The 6,457-nt window shown below is 43.3% G+C and overlaps 1 pseudogene; it reads right to left on the reverse strand.

The window, feature by feature from the left end:
* Positions 1-3,584: 3,584 nt before the first annotated feature.
* On the reverse strand, positions 3,585-5,384 carry LOC147267532 (uncharacterized; annotated as a pseudogene).
* Positions 5,385-6,457: the final 1,073 nt, after the last annotated feature.

The following is a 6,457-nucleotide window of genomic DNA, read 5'->3' on the forward strand; positions in this document are numbered from 1 at the left end:
AGACCCGCCAACCAATGAGGTTTCACAATACCTGAATGAACTAAAATGTCATTGGATGTGATTGTGGCAAGTCAAATCAACCACAAAACTCTGTTACACGAGCATTGTTGGCCAGTTTAAGTGCAATGTCTTTGGTGGTATTTGAGGAATGTCTGGAAATGGGGTGATTTTAACATTTTCACCAAAGGAATAATCTTCAATGCCGACATTCTCTTCTCCTCAAACAGCTCAACAGTGGCTTGAAGGAAAGGCCGGAGGACCACAAGAGTGTGTCAGATCGCATCATATTCCTCTGAGGACAGTGGGCTTATGTCTGTATGCAGTTTAGCCAGAGTTGCTCCCACAGGCCCTGGAAGGTATTACCTTGGCCCCCAGCACGACCGTAAGGAACCTAGGAGTTCTTTTCGATCAGGATCTGTCCTTTAATGCCAACATTAAGCAAATTTCTAGGACTGCTTTCTTTCATTTATGAAACATTGCTAAGATCAGACACATCCTGTCTCAAAAAGATGCAGAAAAATTAGTCCATGCTTTTGTCACTTCCAGGCTGGATTACTGCAACTCCCTCCTATCAGGCTGCACCAGTAGGTCCCTAAAGACTCTCCAGCTGGTCCAAAATGCTGCTGTCCGCGTGTTAACGAGAACTAGTAGAAGAGACCATATCTCTCCTGTACTGGCATCTCTGCATTGGCTCCCTGTCAAATTTAGAATAGAATTCAAAATTCTCCTTCTAACATACAAAGTCCTCAACAATCAGGCTCTTTCATACCCCTGACAGAGCTCATAGTCCCCTATTATCCAGCCAGAACCCTTCGCTCCCAGGATGCGGGGTTACTGGTGGTTCCTAGAGTTTCTAAAAGTAGAATGGGAGCCAGAGCCTTCAGCTATCAGGCTCCCCTCCTGTGGAACCGTCTCCCAGTTTCAGTTTGGGATGCAGACACCCTCTTGACCTTTAAGAGCAGACTAAAGACCTTCCTTTTTGATCAGGCTTATAGTTGGGCTGCTAAGGCTGGCCCTTAGATATGCTGCTATAGGCTTAGGCTGCTGGGGGATCTCCCATGGTGCACTGGGCTTCTCTCTACTCCTCTCTGTCCTCCTATATGGGTCATACATAAATCATACCCATACGTGTTACTAACTCATCTTCTTCTCCGGAGCCGTCGGGCTCCCCTCATCCCAGATCCTGGGTGCTGCTGGAAGAGGCTGCAGACCTGAAGAGGCTGCAGACCTGAAGAGGCTCAAGCTACCACCCATCGCTCCACCTGCTCACGTCCCCTGTCTGTCCATCAGTCTCTTCCCTTTATCTCTGTCCCACTCTTTCCTTCTGCATATCTGTCTGTCTCTGCCCCACTCTCCTGCTCTCTTTCCCCGCAATCAGTCAAAGCAGAAGGCCGTCCCCATTGAGCCTGGATCTGCTCGACGTTCCTACCTGTTAAAAGGAAGGTTTTCTTCGCCACTGTTGCAGGATGTGCTTGCTCATGGAGAATTGTTGGGTGTAAATTCATTGAAGGAGTGTGGTACTAGACCTGCTCTACTTGTAAAGTGTCATGAGATAACTTTTGTTGTGATTTGGCGCTATACAAATAAAATTGACTTGACTTAATTGAGTCATAGGAGAAGGACAAAGGCTCTGAATCCTTTATTTTCAATGAAGGACAATGCTCAAGGGCTGGGTATCCACAAAAACCATATCCACCAGTACATCATCCAGCTGTTGTTTCTTGTATGCTGACAAACAAAACATATTGAAAATAAACCAGGGTTCACCTACTATATTAATTTTCAAATTCAAGGACTTTCCAGATACATAAATAACATTTTCCATGACAAAAATAATCAAACCAGTACTGTATGTCCATATAATGTGTGCATCTTTTTATTTCAAGCATGATGGCAGACAGTTATTTTTTGCTGTAGGCTCATATGCCCTAGGCTGCAGGTGCCAATGTCTGTGTGATCATTTCAGTGCCTTGAAATAAAACAAGGCTGTAGGCAGAACGAATTAAATACCATTATCGTCACCGTAACATCTTATTATGACTTATTCATACCTACTTTGACACCTTCCCACACCCTTTGATCCTCTGCTGAATGACCAAGAGTTCACTTTTCTTCTCTTTTGCTGTCCTGTCCAAGTAGCATTGCCTTGCTCCAGAGGCAGAGTAAACTTATTCTTGAGTGATTTCCACATTCAGTATCCTCCTGTATAAGTTGACGCACTCAAACTCACGTTGGGTCACGTGGGGTTAGCCCTGTCTCCTGCACCTATGCAGTGAACAGTGGATCTCCACCTCTAATACTGCCTGTGATTATATGTCTGGCCAGTAGGTGGTTCCTCCTCCTTTGGCCTGCTTATGACCCCAGCATGGTATCTGATGACCGGCAGCGCGCACATGTTGATGGCTCAGACCTTGTCCTTACAGTTAAGCTGATTTCTCAGTACTTGTCTTACTCTCTGGAGATATTTGGCAGTTGACTTCCTTGCTGCCTTCTCGTGGTTTCCATGAGTCTGTGGGATCCCAAGGTACTTGTAGTTACAGTACTCTGGATGTCATCTTTATTTCCCTCTGGTCCCTTCAGTTCTGATCATCTTGCCTCTCCTTGATACTGTGACGTGAGTCAGCAGTGGGACTGACTTGATGATGTAATGGACTCACCGATTGACTGGATTGATTGCAGGTGTGTCTGATTGGAGGCATGGGTGAGGTGCCGGAAGATAAAAGACTTGCAATCTGGTGGTTGAAGCACCTTGCTACAGCAAATTGTCACTCTTTTGGGAGGGAGGGTGTCATTTTCTGTCGTTTAGGACGATCAGTGACAAAGACAGCCAGAGCAGGAGGTTAGCTGTTCCTATGTGAGGAGGGAAAGTCTTCTGCCTCCTGTAGAGAGTAATGACTTGGGCTTTTAGAAGAGTGGGCGAGCTGCTACCGCTCCCTGTGTTTTCTCACCATCTGTGTGATGCTACCATTAAAAACCGTCTAAGCTGCCCAATGAAGCTGTTTCTCCAGGGAGTTTCATGGTGCCTCGGGCTCAGAGCCCAGGGGAGGGTCTTGCCACATGGCCGTGTTAAGTATTTCATAAAAAACACTACTTGCTGTATTTTTATGCATGTGTGTGGGTTGGCCTATTGTGTATTGTTAAATGATGTGGTGAGGGAAGGCAGGTGAGAGCGGAGTAACTATATGGGGGGGGGGGGGCGTTTGTATGATTTTCCCTTTAAACTGGTGTTGTGTATTGCAGCAGGAGTGTAGTGTGGCCTTGACTTATCATGTGTAGTGCGTCTTATTTTCGAGACTGTTAGCGAGCCCTGTTGAGCGCTGTGCCTTAAATTCGTGGTTCGCCTTGTGTGTAGTTTTTTTATTTTACACATTTTTAGAAGCCTGGATTACCCTGACGAGGCTGATTGCCCCCATGTGTAGCTTCCCTCACCCCTTTTATAATGAAGTAGCCAGTTTTTACCCTGTGTGATTATTTAATCAAGATTGCCCTTTTGTATTATACCTGCCCTGTGTTGTGATCATTCAAAGACTCTGACATTGTTTTCCTGCGAGCAAGGTCAGAACCCACATTTATGACAATACCATTCAGCCACATTTGTCCAATATGAATGACATCCCTATGTTGTTGCTGTAGATCCTGGTGGTGTGGCTCAGTGAGTCAGTTTCTTGCTCATTCCTGGTGTACAGCTTGATGTCATCGACGTTGAGCAGGTGGCTGGTTGTTGTCCTGCTTAGCAATCAATATCCATATCCATTCTTTATGATGATCTGACTTAGGGGGTTCAGGCCTATGCAGAACAGTAGCAGTGACTGTTCATCTCCTTGGTATATGCCACACTTGATGTTAACTTGGGCTACTGGCTTTGAGTTGGCCTTTAGGGTCGTCCTCTCCATCCCCATCGAGTTTCTGACGAAGGCTTTCAATTTACCATTGATGTTGTACAATGAAAGCAATTCTAGTATGCATGTGAGTGGCATTGAGTCATAGGCTTTCTTGTAATAAGTCCAGGTGGTATACAGGTTGATCTGTCTGCTCTTATAGTCTCAGGCGACTGCTCTGTCAACCGGTAGCTGGTGCTTGGCTCCTGGGATGTTAGTGCCAATTCCATTCTCAGCCTCGCTCATGTATTGACCCATGTGCTTACTTATCTTAGCCACTATGATGCCCGATAGGAGCTTCCATGTTGTGAAGAGGCAGGTTATTGGTTGGTGGTTGGATGGGATGAGGCCCTTTTGGGGGTCCTTCATGATCAGGGCTGTCCTGCCCTGGGTTAGCCACTCTAGGTGCATCCCATCCCTTAGCAGCTGGTTTATCTGTTCTGCAAGGTGTTCATGGAGTGCAGTTAGCTTCTTCAGTCAGTATGTGTGGATTATATCGGGGCAGTCCAGCTCTTCATCTTTGACACTCTGTCTTGGATGCCTGTCATTGAAATGGTAACTAGTTCTTGTTCTGGGAGGTTTCTGTGGTCAGTTCTCAGGTCCATTAGCCATTGTGCATTGGGGTTGTGTGATGCTTCTCTTTCCAAATGCCCTTCCAGTACTTTTCCAACTCAGCTCTTGGTGGGCCTGGTTGGTTATTATTTCCCTGCCACTGAGAGAGGCAGCATGCGCATCTACTAGTAGATCTTCTGAGGGTACTTTATCATGTATGTGTGTATGTGAAAATGGCCATCTCCATCCATTTTATGTTGACTGAACCAAAAATCACCTATTTGGTAGTTCTGTAGTGTTTTAGTATTTTTTTAACATAATTTATTGTTTATTTTGAAATGCAAATCATACAGAAATTTTCTCCTGGGTACAATAAAATGTTTACAACCAATTGTGGATATGAAAATATTAATTGCTAATCCACATTTTTAAGAGTAAAAGAACATATATAAAAGTGGGGAGAGGGCTTACAGCATCAGGAAAACACATTTTAAAGTGTATGTTTAAATGAACCAAAACAGGAATATATACCATGACAATGTTTTCATGTAACAGTCATATTCATTTCACAGAAATTACAGGTTTTATATAGTCTGTCCATTTTGACCAGATCCTGAAAAAGGATTCCCTTTGAACTTTGAGAGAAAATGACAACTTTTCCAGAATGTAAATATCCTGTACAGCTTCGATTCATTCTTCAATTGTAGGTGCTTCAATCTTTAACCATTTTCTCGTGATAGTCGTGTAGCCCCCAGAAGCATTGACAGCAGTTTTTTTTAATCTTTCAGAGTCCAGTTATCACATGAAATGTCTCCAAAGTACAGGGCTCCACACCTATTTAAATGTTTGCACAGCTGCTCCCAGAATGGTTTGATCACTGGACAACCCCGTAAGATATGATAATGATATGCATTATTTGTCTTACCCAGTCTCAAACAGGTGTCCCCACTGCATTGATGTTTTTTCTGAGCGGGGGTTACAAAAAAATCGAACAATTTTTACCAACATAATTCCCTCCATGAGTTGGAGTTTATTTAAATTTTACAGATCCGGACTATTTTACCCTTTCTTTCCACTTTAAGGTTCTATAACCCTTTCTCTATTACATTTTCCAAGATCCCCTTCCTCTGGACCTGAGACTACTTCACTCGACCCCAGCAGCAATCACCAACATATCCCTCACCTAACATTTACATGAACCTCCAATATTTTTGTTTATACCATTTGAATAAGAACTTCAAATACAGTATATTAACAATGCTTAAGGAAATTGGAGATAAAATAGGTGGAATGCTGAAATACAGTATGTGCTTCACTCTAGGTTAGTAGATGACATCTGTCGGTCATGACAGTGTTTTACCACGTGTCTTTGACTAAAAGGTAGTAATATGCTGATGACTGATGATGCTCCTTGATGCGAAGGCTGGATATTTGCGGATTAATTATTTGATAGAGTACTTAAGGGTCAGAAGATCCTTTGTTGACTTGTGTTTGGATACAGCTCTACAGCTCGCAGGGCTCTTTTGTGATGCATTTACAGATGACAGACGAACACTTGATTGCAAATACTATGACACATGACTCCATGTTACTTCCCAACATAAAGGCAGTAATAAAGACCACCTGGCGGCAACAAAACACACAACAGGGTGTGAGAGCTGTGAGGTACAGAGCAGTTGTGTCTTTCTGATATGGACAACAGTTTTCTCTGTTAAAGTGAGCGCTGAATCACCAGCTGTGTCTTTCAGACCTTGGGATGCAGACTCGGATGAAAAAGACAACATCAGGGTCCCTCTAGCTTTATTTTGGCCAGAGGCAATCAATTTTTTGCAGATTACTTAAAGCCTGACATTAATGCAACAATTTTGCAATAAGAACTCTGTTGTGGCAAAATAAAAAAAACTCATGAAATGAATATGCAATAAAGGTTTGTTGTAAAGCAAGTTTCTTTTAATATAGAATGAAGTCCTTTCTTACAACCATTAATATTCTAGGTTTAAGAGGAAGACATCTGTATGAATGCCATG

This window comes from Aulostomus chinensis, chromosome 3 (assembly GCF_037954235.1).
Source record: "Aulostomus chinensis isolate RoL2024-O1b breed Wild chromosome 3, RoL_Achi_v1.0, whole genome shotgun sequence".
In the NCBI taxonomy this organism is placed as follows: Eukaryota; Metazoa; Chordata; class Actinopteri; order Syngnathiformes; family Aulostomidae; genus Aulostomus; species Aulostomus chinensis.